We start from the raw sequence: 16,340 nt of genomic DNA, 5'->3' as shown, positions 1-16,340 counted from the left end.
GACCATGAAGACCACTCCACAGACCACTCATTAACTAGTCCAGACCACTAGCTTTAGCGCCCCTGTCGTAGGCTACTTTCGGGGACAAATTTCAGACTAAAGACTAGTTAATTGGAGATGGCTTGTCCAATTGGGGACAAAAGCTGTATCCCCAAGTGGGAAAAAAGCAGATTTTTGGTCAGTGGTTAAGGTTAGGGTTAGGTCAAGGTTAGGCAAGTAGTGGTTAGGGTCAGGGGCATGTGGTCTATTCAGGTTGCTGGTGCACCACCCCTCCTGCAATTCCAATTGTGAAATGCACATTTTAATGAAAAATCATTTTTGTTATAGTGGTGTTGTTTGTGAGTGTGTATAAATTGCAGTAGTTAACCTCACGATAAAGCAGACATAATTACAGAAAAGTGCGATGACTAATGACAAAAGTGCCGCTTAGTCTTTGTCTGTGTGCCGAAGGATGTACATACTTCTTTCCCTCTGACAGTGGAATGTGTGTAATATGTTCAACTTTTCCTGGTGGCCCCTGATTGGTTGACACTACACACCGAAAATAACTGGATCTGGGGTGGAAAATTTTATGCCCAAGAAATGTTGCCTGATAGGACAATTCCCTTTGTCCAAGATTAATTTCTCCTGAGGGAGGCAATTATAGTGACCTTGACCTTAATCCTTCCTCCTGTTCATACTGGCTATTAAAAGATCCCCTTCAAATGTGCTTTTAGTGTAAGTGATGTGGGCAAAAATCCATGTTTTAAGATGTATATAAAATACTCTACTTGAATAATAATTAGTGTATAATATGGCTTTTTCAAAAAAAATGACTGGAGGATGTGTTTTTCTTGTTCTTCAGTTGAATGTTTGAGTTTCACTGTGCAGAGTTTGACACTAGAAAGCTGATTGTCACATTAATCTGCTGAAAGTGGAAAAGTTTCTGAGCTTTTCTTAAATCAGAGTTTAAAGCGTTTTCCTACAAGCATGATTTATGACATCACAACTAGTTTGGAGCCAATCGTGGTCCAGTATTCAACTTAAATTACAAGTGTGATGTGGAAACTTGAAGCCTCCAGTGCACAAACACTGAGAATGGACTTTAAGGTGAAGTAGGAGACATGTTGTGTCCAACGGTTAAACTTTTGAAATGAAAAATAGTTGCATATTCAGCAATTCTGGATTTTTCATTGAGGGAGAAGGAGAAGATGTCATTTTAAGGATTTTTAACAAAGGTAACTGAACATTTTATGCAGGAAAAAAACATGTAAACACAATTTATTATTACAAACTGTCTTAAAACAGAGGAGGGGATCTTTAATCAATCATCAGCTGTAGCCTGAATGTAAATATATTTAAACAAGGAAATATATATATTTAATTTAGGAAAATGCACCATAAGCATAACATTCTCTTAAATCTGCAATAACTGATGTTTTTGGCCACTTGTTTTGGCAAATAAGCTGAGAGCACAATATTGTTGCTTTGCAGAGTTTCTCAAACCGGCCTTCCTGGATTATATTTCATTGTCTCACCAGTTCCTGAAATAAAACACCCACACCAGCATGACCTTTAACGCAGGGCTGTTTTCAGTCTGAACACCCACTACAGCTCCTATCATGTCAGCTGATGTTGTGCTTTAATGGTTCTTATTCCCAAACAGAGTTACAGCTGATGCAATCGCCACAAACCAACAAACATTTGGGGGCCTCTGGAGGTCTGGAGTCCAGGGCCAGATGCTTGTAAATTTGCCTATAATCACGTCTTGACCATGAAAGTGTGAAACAACAATGAAAAACAATGTTTTGTTTTGTTTTTGTCATGTTTCTTTGCATATTTTCTCCCATTTTCTGACATTGTGTTGAATGAAGTTAAGATCTTCACCGTGGGCCATTTGCTGTGATACAAATGGCCCTCAAACATTCATTACTCCATGCCAAATGTGCCACAATAACCACAAATCATTTTAAACCTTAGATCTATCACCTCAAAGCAGATTTTTTATCACAACATAAAAAGCTTTAAGCATAAAAATACATGTTTACTTTCTACATTGTTACAGTTTTCTCTCTTATATGTATTAATACCATCTAAAATCATCATCAAGCAAGTAGTCAAACTTCCGTTTTTATATTTTTCAAGATTTAAGTTCTAAACATTTTTTTTTTACTATAATTTCATAACCTGAATGTTGTTGATTGATGGCAACAACACAGCTACTCTTTAAAAGGAATATGTTGTAAACACTTTAAGCACATCACTGACTAGATTATAAGATATCACAATACTTAATATCAATACTTAAACCTGAGACTGCAAAACACCTCATTTAAATATGTGTATTGCCTACATTAATGATTATAATCTTTATAATTAGTAGATTCCTCCACCAAGTAATTCAACAGTGGTTAATGGCTAATAGAGATGAGGAAAAAAGTTATAAAATAATGTGATTGCGGTCCCATTTTATCACCATTTAGCTTAAATAAAGATTCATTTTACAAGCAGCTGGTCTTAGCCAGAGTAGCAAAGTCAAGTGTATTTGAGCTGTTTTGTGCCCACTTTCTGAGAGGCTTTCATTAACTTTTTTGTGCATTTTGTGGTCTGCATCATCTCTTTGAAGAGCCCCTGTTTCATCAGTTTACTAAACCCTAAACTGAGTCCCTGCATTTAACGTCATCCCAAACCCACGTACATCCATTAAACCTCTTTAGTACAAGTGAAGTAGTAACTAATGACTGACAAGATACTATTATGTGGTCCATGTGAAGGATTATTAGATGTATGAAGTTCACCAAACTATTGGTTTGGGATGTTTTTTTTAATCATAAATGACTTTTTGCAGATTTTTGCTCTCTACAGTCTAATGTTTCTCTCATCATGGTCAGTTTGAAGCACAGACAGAAGGTATGAAAGCTGACTGAGAAGCTGATTAGCATCCTGCAGCCACCAGGGGGCCCCCAAGGCAACCAGTGTAAAAAAAAAAAAAAACACACAACACACACATTTATGGTGGGAGTTCCTCTGTGTGTGTGTGTGTGTGTGTGTGTGTGTGTGTGTGTACAGGCTATTGTTACCTGTGATATACTGTCAACCTATCATACTTGGTATACGCTGCCTCTCACCCAGTGCACGCTGGGATAGACTCTAGGGCCTGTATTCATATAACTTCTTAAAGTAAAATTTTGGACTTTACTGAAATATAAAAGTAAAAATCCTTCACTTTTACTCCTAATCACGCTCTTATATATAATATATAATATATAAATATTTATAAAACTTCTTTGACTTAAAATGCTCTTGATTTAAAAGATTTAAAAGTCTCTAAAGTTGGTTCAGATCCTTTTGATCCTTGAAATACATTTTGCTGATAATACTTCAAATGCAGGGATTTTTCTTGTAATGGAGTATTTTTACATTGTTGTATTGGTACTTTTACCTTTACTTTTGTTGTTGTTTGTTGTTTAAATATTTGTTAACGTTCATGTTTTGTGCTTGAGGACTCCCTTCAAAACCAGACAGTGCATCTCAAGGGGTTTATCCTCTTATTAAATTTTGACATGAATAAATAAACTTACTATGTTTTATTCATAAATACCTCACCAGTGATTAGTAAATGGGTGATTAATCCTTAACTGAGCTTTCAGAGAGCAGAAAGAGTGCAAAACATTCACAATCACTCTATATTATGGCCCAATGCAACACAACAGCCATCATGATTTTAATTAATGTTATTGAAGATAAAGAATGCAACAACATTTTTGAATGCTGATTTTTTGTCAATTTAACCTGAAGCCTGATTGTACAAAAATGTGTATCAGCTGCACAGAAATATAACAAGTTGTACTATTATTCAAGTTTTGCATATTCCTGGTCACTTTAGGAAAATGTTTCATGCTGAAAAAAAACAGTATTTAGGGTGTTTTTACTGCTCTGTCAAATTTGAACTGAGGAGTATTTGAGTACTTCCTCCACCACTGGGTTTATGTTATTAGAAGTCCCCACACTTTGACTGTGACTGCCTTTGACAGCTCTTCTGACTTTCAGGAAATGAACTCAGGTCTGGTTTCTGACTGTACGGTTGGCAGCAGGAGACCCACATCATCACTTTTGCTGACCGTTGCTGCCAAAAAAGTGGTAAGAGGCATGAACTTTGGTTTCTGTGGACAAGATGTGTGTTCTCTTTTGTGGATTGAAGAAATGTATTGAGGGCAAGTCAGCCATGCACAGAGAGTATTGCATTTCTAACCGAACAATATGTTTTAAGAAGGTTACTATTGCCAACGCACTCCTCTTCTTCCAGAATATGTGAATCATCATTATTTCAAGAGACTCTCAAACTCTCCTTAACTCTAGAGGATATGGTATTTTTCAATTTGTGGGTATGGTATTCATTGTTGAGGAGATTTAAAATGGTTATAAGGACCAACTTTACATAACACACACTCATTTACCATTCTTATACTCCAAGATTCTTCATTACAACGGTGCAGGCTCATATTGTTCTTTTATGATCCGTGCAATAAATATAAGAACATCCTTTTGCATAATTTAATAACTTTAATTCACAAACAATTTGGAAACTCACAAGGCTTAAAAAAACTTGAGAACTGCAAAGAAAACTAACACAGTATTCTGGGAAATTTTATCAAATAGAAGGGAAGAAAAAGCTAGACAGCAAAACAAAAAAAGAGTATTACATGGGGCCAATAAGGGAACATTTATTATACATTATATAACTGTTAAAATAAAGGATATTAAAAATGTTGTTCTGGCATACTTTAAGTAGTGTTCCAGAAAAGAAAGCAAGAGAGCTCACAATGTTTAAAAAAATATATCAATGCTAAATTTTGGATTGGTTCATGTTGAGGAGAGAAATTTAAAAGTGAAAATTCATATTAGGTTGACTCACAGTTCATAAAACATAGAACAACTTTTGGGAAGACCATTGGCTGTTTTACATGATTTGTGCTGTACTTGTGATTTTGTGTTTTTTGGTTTCAGAACATCTTGTTAAAGGGCAGCAGTTGAAAATTAGCCAGCTGGTTAAAGGGGACATATCATGCACATTTCCAGGTCTATATTTTTTATTTTGGAGCTCTACTGGAATATCTTTGCATGGTTTATGAAGGTCATATCAAGTCAAGTCAAGTCAGTTTTATTTATATAGCACAGACTGTACTCTTTAATTTACAAAGACCCAACATTCCCCCATGAGCAAGCACTTGGCGACAGCAGCGAGGAAAAACTCCCCTTTAACGGGAAGAAACCTCGAGCAGAAGCGGGCTCTAGGTGAGCAGCCATCTGTCTTGACCGATTGGGTTGAGAGAGAGAAGAAGGAGGAGGGGAGAGGGGGATATAGTCCTTAAAATCATAATATAATGAACAATGAAACATGAAATGGATTTCATCTTCAGTCTCACCTAAATTAAATAACAATGAGTCTTTTCTCCTCAGGGAGATCATTACATGTTTATATTTATATTCTGGGGCTCTACTGGAATATCTTTGCATGATTTAGTTAGAAAACTCCTAATTTATTTTATAGTGGCTCTTTATGCAGCCTTAGTTCAGCCTCTGTCTGAAAAAGGCCGTTTTGGCACCTGTCTTTTTAAGGCCCCCCTCCTGGTGAGTCCACTCTGTTCTGATCCGTTAGCTTCCAGAAACTGCCTCTCCGGAGACTACGTAAACAAACAGCAGTAGTAGGATTTCAGTTCTTTTTCTCATTCCTTACTTGAAATGGAATTTTCTCAAATACAACTGTACATGTTCGAGCCTGAACCTGATCTGAAATATGCGAGTGGTCAATGTGAACACATTGAACAACTTTAGTAACAAAGACTACAGAACAGATGGCCATTTGTGGGCATGTGCGAACAATCTGAAGTCTTCAGTAGAGCAGGAAGTAGAGGTAACTTTTCGAACAAAGCATTCAGAGCAAGCTGAAGCTCTGGCTTTTGATGTGCATTTCGCATACATTCACCTCAAGTTTTGGAACTTGAGGACTTTGGACTATGTTTAACATCTGACAATATAACAGTATAAAAATAAAAGAAAATCACAAAAAGCATGATATGTCCTATTTAACACTGGCACATTTACAGAAAATGTTGATTGTGTGTTGTCCTTATAAATAAGTAAATGAAATGAAATGAATAGCATGCAAAGCTCAGTCATGACCCATTAAATCACAACAATTCCTTCTCTTTCAAAGCAGTGCTGCTCTGTGCCATCCATGGTGCTCTGACTCATGATGCACAAAAACGTCTCTCAAGAGGAAACTCATCTGTTTGTGCAAAAAGGTGCAGAATCAACGATTAGAAGCAAATCTGAAGATGAAGATGGCACATTCTCCAAGTGTCAACACAATTCAATGAATTCAAGAGCAAAGTCAAAGTAGACCACAGGGAGCAGTCTGTAACAGAAGAGGCCTCCATTAGACATTAGACTTCTCAGGGGGAATTCATTATGCAAAAGTGATGCTTATTTTATAGAAAGGCAACCTAAATGCTCACCAAAATAACATCTTTGTGACAACAAATTTAGTATTTAACTTTGTAAGCTGATATTCTACACTGGTGTACCAAGCACTGCATCGTCTGCAAAGAAGTGTTGGAAGTTTTTTTCTCCTGGCTGAAGGATTTATATTAAAGGAAAAGGTTTATGATATTCTATATTTTTGTTATTGTCAACAAATTGCATGAAAAGATCTAAATCAACAACAGTTTATTTCTCAGTGCTCTCCATACCCTGTCAGATGCACAAGCCTGAAAATGACATACCCAAAATAAAACATTGGTTCACTGGTCTTGAACTCTTCAGATTACAGTCATGCTCCTTGTCTCCTCTGAAAGGTAAGTTGGGAGTTTACAATCAGAAAGTCAGAATTAGGAATGCCTATATTTATTCATTCACTTATTAGTTTATACTAATAACACTTTATTACCTATTTATCATTTATAAGCAGTATATAAACATTTAATAAATGGTTTCTAACACACTATAATGTATTTATAAGCAGATATGAATGTTTATGCCACATTCACGTCATATTGGATTGATGGGAAAGATGGAAAATATTCCCATTTTTACAACTAGCAAGCATTCACGTCATAAGACAACTCAAGACAGTAGTATGATAACAGAGTTGGTCGAGTTATGGTTAAAAATATTGTGCACTGACAGCATATTGTAATACTATATCCATTAAATTTGGGTTTAATCATCATGAATGACAGACATTGACTGATGTGAGACGTCCTTGTTTCCTACATTTTCAAGTACTTCCGTATTTGAAAGAGAAATGTACTTCTCAGTCTTTTATTAATTTGATTAATTAAGACATGAACGCTATTTACAAGTTGGAATCCCATAATTACAACTCTGATGTAACCTTTATTTAAACAGGGAGGGCCAGTGAGAGCAAGCTTTCTTTTACAAGGACACCCTGATGACTGCAGCATTATTCATGTATTTGTCAATAACTATAACTCCTCTTGGTATATAACAGTTTTAATAATATAAAATATGTCTTATTTGAAAATATCTTCAGATCTGCTTATAACTACTTTATTGTGTTATAAACCATTAATTAAAGCTGGAGTGCAGGACTTTTGTCTCCCCCTTCTGGCAGTGAGAGTAATTTAAAAAACGCTGTTGACACATTAGCATCATGGGCATTGCTGTAACCTACTCCGTTGCTACTGCTGCAGCTGTAAAACTGTGGACTCATTTCACTATCAGAATTTGATCCATTTGGTCCGATAACATTGGGAAAGTCTAGAAGAGCCACACGATTAAATTATTTTATTCCCCCTTCAAGTTATCAGAGAGCTAACCGGAAGTTAGCCGACTTGGCTGGCAGAAGTCTACACTCATGCATTCATCTGGCCAGTGCAGGAGTATCAAACCTGTAAATCAGATTAAAAACTCTGTTATACTGTGAAATACAAAGATTTATCTGGGGTTGATAGGCTTAATCAGCATTGTGTGAACTTGTTTGGCAAGGGCTTGAATGTAACGGATGTTCATTTATATGTAAAAGTTCGGCACTGCAGGTTTAAATGCAATATAATACAGCTGTACTGTAATAATCCTGCTTATGAATGCTAAATAGAGCTAAGTAAATTACTTGCTACTACTTAGGTTTTTGATTGTAAAATAAGCAACTGTTTTCACAGTGATATTGGGAGCTTAAAATGGTTTAAAGAGATAAACCTGTAATGTATTTTCTTTCAAACAATGTACACGTTGTTGTATACTGTAGGTTGAATGAGGAGTCAACTGGATGCCAAAGCAAATAAGGTAACAAGCTCCCTTTCAATTAAAAAAAATCTAAATATTCTTGTTTTTAAATATCCAGGTTAAAAGGCTATGTTTTAATTCCTTTTATCATGATAGACCATCACTGATTAGCAGATATTTTGTATCAGCATCAGAAACTTGTTAAACGATGTAATATATATTGATTTTTTAAGGTTTATTGGATATATATTGACTAACTGCTACTGTATGAAATATAACTGTGCAAATAACTACAAATAAACTGTTAGTAACATGTCAAAAATGCTGGTTATGTTTATGCATAAAAAATGATTAAAAGGTATATATACGGTATATATGAGTAGAATAAGACCTCTTTTCCTGAATATCACTCTTTAAGTCCTGTTCTCTGTGCTTTTCTCCCTAGTTGTGTATACATAATACAGATAACTTAATATGTTATTTCTTTTTCATAATAATAATAATAGTAAAAAATATAAATGGTAAAAAAGAAAATCTCTTGGTAATGTAAATTCCCTCTGATCTCTCTGCTCAGCAGGATCCAGATAGGAAAGTTAAAAGTGTCTTTTAGATCAATCTCTTATCTGTTCTCTGGTGGTCTTAGGCCACATCGTCATAGTCCTCTTCATCTTCGTTTCCAATGTCATCATAGTCCTCCCCGGAGTCATTGTCTGTTGCTGGATCTGGATTCTTGTATGGAGGAGGAGGGAGGATCACCCCTTCATCCTCCACCTTCACATAGTCGGACTGCCCGTCAAGGCTCTGCTCATAGTCGTGCACGTCATCCATGTTCTGCTCATAGTCGTGCACGACATCCATGCTCTCCTCGTAGTCGTGCACATCATCCACATTCTGCTCATAGTCATGCACGTTGTCCGTTGCCTCCTCGTAGTCAGGTACCTCAGCCAGGTTCTCATAGCTCTGGGCCTCTATAAAAGATGATATTTGATATTTAAGCTTGATACTAAAATTGTTGTTTTCTGATATATCAATATATGTTTAGATATATATATTGTTATTATCATTTGTAGAAGTGGTAGGGGGATATCCTAGGATGTGGCAGTTCCTTATACAATAGTTAAATCACCAAATATTTCTATCATTGTATTTATGACAGTAAAAAGTGAAAAGAAATTTCTGTGAAAATCCAATCCATGTTAGCTCTCTCCCCTGGACTGGACTATAGTCCTATGATCCAAATGATTAAAAACATGTCAGTGAGCCACACCATTGCTACTACCTATTGTACCTTTGCCACTAAGATTTCAGTCACATTTGTTTGTTTAGAAATGTCTCCAAAGACTAATAACAGCGATCATGTTTTCAGTCTCCAGAGAGTAGTTCTATGTGAGACCAAGATGCCAATGAACATGCACTGTACCATGGTTCCGTTTAAAGAGCTTCACTAGTTGTTGTACTACATAACACAATCTCTTGACTTTATGCTTGAGTTATTCAAATCAATACTCTCCAGGGACTGAAAATGTGATTGCTGTTAGTCTTTGAGGCCGTTTCAAAACAAACTAATGTGACTGTAATCTTTGTGGTAAAGGAACATATCAAACAGTGCAACGGTGTTGCTTATTGGCATATTTATAATTGATTTTGGACAACACAGAGGTCTACAGAACAGAGGAATACAATATATCAGGCTTTGGATACACACATAATACCTGTGAATAGATTAATTCATTATTGGTTTGGCTCTGCACATATTGTTGAAAATTGCAGGGAAAGCAGGTTACTCCTCCTTTAAAAACCTCCTGCTTCATTTACTGTACATCATTGTACCCAAAAATCATTTACCTTGGTCGGATTTGTTAAAACACTGGCACTTTTCCTCTTTGGGCTGATTTCCTTCACTGACATAACTTGTCCAACATTTCTCACAGTGCTTTTGTCAAACTTCAGCTCTAATGTGGTTCAAGATAAGCATGTGAATCTCGTCTTTGATGTTCATAGTTTTTATGTCAGATATCATCTACACTTTTCTCCCAGTGTGATTTGACGATGCAGGAGGAACTTTGGTTCAGAAACCTTAGCTTGGTCTGGAATATGTGGTTCTCTCTTGGATCTGAGCCCAGTTCTTGAGGTTTTGCAACAACAAAAAAAAGTCTCCCCCCTGCCATTATATGTAAAAATACAGAGGGTAAGTTTTCACTGCCATTTATATTGTGTAATTTTATTGTCATCAGTGGTCACATGTTTGGTTTGTCAAGCGAAACTGATGTGACACCACAAATATAATCCTTTTTTTTGCCCCTTAGATTTTGTGTTATTGTCAAAATGGCAGATATAAGATGAGTTCTTGTGATAATGTGGTGAAAGAAAGTGGAGGGTGAGTGGTTTGAAAGAGGAGAGGGGATTTTGGGGTAAGTATTGTATCATATGATCCACTCAGAGATCCAATATAGTCTTGCCTGCTGTGAGAAACTGGGTCCGAGGAGGTAGAGGTGGAATGTCTGCTTCAAAGTTTCTCTCCTGGTATTTGTTGCCCCTGAGAGGGCGAGAAGAGAAATGTTGAACTAAATGGAATGTAAAGAAACAGTTTGTCATTTTGGGAATGATGCTTTTTTGCTGAGAGTTAGATGAGATGATCAACACCACTCTCATTTTTGTCAGCAACTGTTAGCTGAGCCAAGCATAAAGACTGGAAACAGGGGGAAACAACTAGCCTGGCTGTCTCTTTGATTAGCTTCCATAAAAATACACATGAACACTTTATATTTGTGACTATTTGTAATCAGATTCTTAAAACACTGCCAACCAGCTACTCTAAAGCTCATGTGATCACATGTGTGATCTCATCTCATCGTGTAGCCCTGTTTAACTGCAACTTGACAATTTTTACACTTTGGTTTTGGATGGATTAAACTAACAGGAAATAACCTGTTAATTAGCTTTAGAGGTGCAAGAAGGTGGAGGTTTTTTTTTTTAAACTTCTGGACTGAGTCAAGCTAGGTGTTTCCCCCTGATTCCAGTCTTGATGCGAATGCTAAGCTAAGCTAACTGTCTCCTGGCTGTAGCTTCATATTTAGTGAACATTTATTAGAGTTAGTATCAATTTTCTCATCTGACTTTTGGCAAGAAAGTGAGAAAGTCTAAGTCTGTCTAACTATTCTTTAAACTATACCACAATCCACAGAAAATCCATGTATACAATATTAATTAATTGATTAATAAAGTACTCTATCTATATATTAAATGTGGAAAAATATATTGTATATATTACTCGGCTTTGAAGTCCAATGATTTCTGAAACTGTAAGATTCTGCGTTTGCCTGTGGAAAAACAAGAGAAAACATGCAGTTAAATTTAAGATAAACTAAAAATAAAACTTTTGGATGAAATTTTTAAAATCTTGATGTAAAATCTTTGACCATTATGAAATACTAAAGGACCATTATATTGGTGAGTTCATTGACAGTTCAGCAGGAGCAGGCTTGGATTATGATTTTGCAAATTAAGACATAAATAAATATAACAGGAAAGACCATATAATAAGGTACTTCATGCATTTTCAGCTGTAATTGCATCAGGACAAAACCTAACAATAAATACATTTGCACATTGGCTACTAGTATATATATTTGATCAATTAATAAGCTATAAGTTTAGCATATTAACTTGATTGAATACATATATAGTACATACAGTATTCATGTTTTCATTTGTACTATCTGTTGTCTTTATCTGCTTATGTTTATCTATACCCTAAACCAACACTAAGCCCCACTTTCTGCTGCTGCAGCTCAGTTTCCCTGCTGGGATCATTAAAGTTTCATCTAAGCTAATCAAATCCAGAGGGTACCCCTATTAATAGCAATTCATACAATTATAATAGTTTTCTTCTGCTTTGCAATGAGCTCCTTAGAGTACAACTTCCACAGTGACAATGCTACATACTTACATACTTATGGTTTGGTTTCCCTTCCTGTTTTGGCTTTTATTTGTGGTGAAAACGGACAGTTTTTTGGTTTTTCAGTGTACTAAAAACGGGTAGTTAAATATTGAAAATGAAACTAGTGTCTCACTTCACTTCACTTAACAGTTTGGTTTGACATGAAATTCATTATGCTTGCAACATGAAGGTCAAGTAACACCAAGGCCGAGATCAAAAAGTGAATGATGGTGGCACATGCTGATTCGGAGTGGTGTGCCATTCTACTGGCTTATGACACTTATGAAAGGTGTGTCACTAATGCTGACAGATTTTTATTGATATGATACCATTATGAGAAAGACATATTATGAAACGCTTCTGCTGTGTGCAAATTATAAATGGTTTGTCACCCCTGATTCACTGGGATTGATCACTGTCTGCTGACGTATGGTGTGCCACTCACGTTTTAGATTCTATTTTTAAATTTGTACTCAAATATAACAGCATACCAATGGTGTAGCTAGTCGTGTTATATGTATATGAGGATAAATGTATGTAATATTAAACCTACTTAACTTACTTAACATGCTGTTTCGTTTTGTTTTGCCTTTTCTGTTAGGATTATGTCTATATCATGAGTTGTTGAAATTGGAAACAACATGTATGAAAACAACTCAAATAACCTATTAAAAACTTAACTTACTAAAGAAAACAGCATATCAAGTAATAGAAATTAAACAGATGTGACAGGAGAGATCAAGAAACCGCAAGCTTTCATACAACGGACCTGCCGTCATTGTTAGAAAGAAACAAACAATTAAAAAAAAACTAAACTAATAAATACTAATAAAAAAATAATAATGATTTATTAGAATACAAAAAAACAGAACAGAAGAGTCCACCAATCAGACAATAATCCTATAAAAACAAATCATCATGAATTAAATGTGATGACAATTTCTTCTTAAAATTTTCAAAAGCTAGTGAGTTCTCAGTAATGTGTATTTTGAGGGGACACTGGCTGTTTTCTGTAAGAAGGAAGATTGATTCTTAGTAGTATACCTATATGACTCATTATATGTTGCTGCTGTTCAACTTCCCTATTGCCCTTATCAACTGCATTTCACTGTTCTTCTACTGCCATGTACCAATCCCCACTGGTTTATGATGATTCTTCACTGGAATATGCTGCTACTGACGTTTGGTACCTCACTGCTGGTGTTGATATAAAAATGTCATTCCACTAATATTCCACTGACAGGTGACACTTTTCACTTGCAGATACCGTAATAAACTGATAGCTAATGTCATAATATTATACTGGAAAAAGACTGTTGATTGCAGGCAGCTGTCAGTGAACCAAAGCTACCATACAGAGTTTGACCATCAACACATGCTCTGCTGCAGGGTACTATGTGAAAAAACAAAGAGTTTGGGCACGGTAGTTTGTTTAGAAACGGCTCCAAAGACTAATAACAGCAATCATGTTTTCAGTCTCTGGAGAGTAGTCCTATGTAAGGCAGATGCCACTGCGAGCTTGTTGTGCTACAAATCACAATCTGTTGACTTTGTTATATTGTAAATTTCTCAAAGAACTTCAGTGCAAAGTAAAGAGATTGTGATGTAAATGTAGACTGTAAAAAATATGGACGTAGCCACCGTGACATCACCCATTGGTTTTTGAAGAGCGGTTTTGAAGCTCAAGGTGGGCGGCTCCGCAAAGAGGTGGAGCTGAGGCAAGCTTACTGAAGCCTGGTTGCAAAAACAAGCATCCTAGTGGCTAGCGACCTGTCACTCAAAGTGGCCATGTCCTTAATTGTGCATAACATCTACGGCATAATAAAGTTTAAATGGTTGCGTTATAATGTGTATATATGTATAGTTGTCATGAAAGCGGAAATTAGCAATAGAGACCAAAACCGTTTTTTGTACCAGGCTATAAACATGTTCATTTCTGCAGTAAAGTTGGGCATTTTAACATGGGGGTCTATGGGGATTGACTCGCCTTTGGGGCCAGCCTCAAGTGGCCATTCAGGGAACTGCAGTTTTGGCACTTCCGCATTGGCGTCATTTTTCAGCCCCGGAGGTTGCTGCTTGGATGTAAATGGAACCGTGTTCCCACACATACTCAGTGGCATCTGCCTTACACTGAACTACTCTCCGGAGACTGAAAACGTGATCGCTGTTATTAATCTTTGGAGCCAAACATGCTCAAAACTAACATGCTCAAACTCTTCCTGGTGAAGGAACGTGTCACCCAGTGCAGCAATGTGGCTCACTGATGTGTTTTTAGTAGCTTTTGGACAACAATGGAGCTCTACGGCACGGAGGAATAACATATAACAGGCTTTGGATACACACACAATACTTGTAAGTAGGATCAGTTCATTGTTGGTTTGGCTCTGCACATGAGATTTACTGACAACAAGAAAAATATAGAGAATGGCTAGCCTTATCCTTAAAACAACAATAACATGTAGTGCATTAGGCAGCAGCAGCATATGCCAGTGAGAATCATCATAAGCTACTGGGGAGTGGTGTGTGGCAATGGAAATGGAGTGAGCGTTGTGTCCTATATCAACCGCACAGCAACAACGGAACAGCTAGTCAAAGTGGCATACCAGTAAGAATCAACATATGACACTAAAACAAGGGTGGGACCCCATCTGTATACTGGTGGTCACTGGTGTCTCCCAGTGAAACAACAATAACAAAAAGAACGTATATAGTTGTGCTAGTAGCAATTAGAGTACCAGTACTTTTACTAGCTAGTAACAGTACTACATTTCTGTTAATAACTATTAATAATGCTGATACAAAAAACTAAGAAACAATTGTAAATGTAGTAAAGTAAAGTAAAGTAAAGTTAATAGCAGTAGTAGTTTCTGTATTAGGATATGATGGAGAAGTTTGTGTGCACCAGAAGGGTGGGAGCTGACCGCAGAAAGTATTATGAGAGTCATTTATGCAAGTCACAGTGAAGTGTCACATCAGGACACTCAAGTTAAGAAGTCAAGTTAAGTCAAACTTAAGTTGCACTTTCGCTCTGATTTTGTCGAGTTGCGTCTTCAAATAATTGAAAAAAAAAAGTCTCTGCACATCTGAATATGTGACAGGTGCAGTGGAGGAAAGCACAACTTGAATAAAAAATGTCACTTCACTTCTGAAAATTTGTAACTTCAATGTAAAGCCACATGGGTTTTCACTGTTTTCACTGTTTTCACTGAGTTGACTTTTCTTTTTTAACAAAGACGAAAAACATCTGTGGATTATCCAGAATAATAGGGTCATATCATGTCAAGACAAATATATTTATATAATCCAAAATCACAAAATTGCCCCAAAGGCCTTTACAACCTACACAACACCCTCTATCGTTACACCCTCGATCTGGATAAGGAAAACGTCTCCCCAACAACTTCACATCGATATTAGGTCTTTCTTTAGTTGTTTTACAGGAAGACTAATCTTATGTCACATGTACAAGTGTTCAATGGATTAGTTTATTTTTAGGATTCACTTCTAACTATTTTTCAATTTTAATAGCACTTGTCAGGTCAGTTAAAATTAACCTGGTTTTAGTCATACCATGAACCCTCTGTTTATATCTTTTGTGGGAGAAAATTTCTATATCTAAAAGAAGTTCTCTAAAAACTACTGTCTATTTTTAATGTCTATCTTAATATTAGGGCAGTATAGTGGTGCAGTGGTTAGCACTGTCACACACACACCCACCAAAAACACGCAGCTTAGATAAACTGTGACTCTGTGTCTATACTATATGTTAGCCTCTGAATTTGTCCACAAATGATTTCATGGTCTTTTGTTTCCTGTGTTACACATGTGACATAATGCTTGAGTTAAATACAGATAATACCTCCTGTTGTGTTTTGGTTTCATTAAGATGACACCTGTCATATCTGATCTAATCTAACGGTGCCACTGACTGTGTTAAATACATGTTGGAGCACTTTTCTCCTTGATACAGTTATGGAAAATACTGAATGCACAACAAAACTTTATAGAGGTGCAGGACCGTAGCCAGGATTTTAGGAATACTCCACAAACCCACCTCCGTAAGACCTTTTTTTACACCATATTTCACATTTTCTGCATGTTTTATTTCTCTACATTAGGCTGTACAAGTGTCTAAACAGGTGTCACTCAATCAGTCTCTGCATGTAATAAACAT

The sequence above is a fragment of the Thunnus albacares genome, chromosome 13, assembly GCF_914725855.1.
Source record: "Thunnus albacares chromosome 13, fThuAlb1.1, whole genome shotgun sequence".
NCBI lineage: Eukaryota > Metazoa > Chordata > Actinopteri > Scombriformes > Scombridae > Thunnus > Thunnus albacares.
This window is presented reverse-complemented; position numbering follows the sequence as displayed.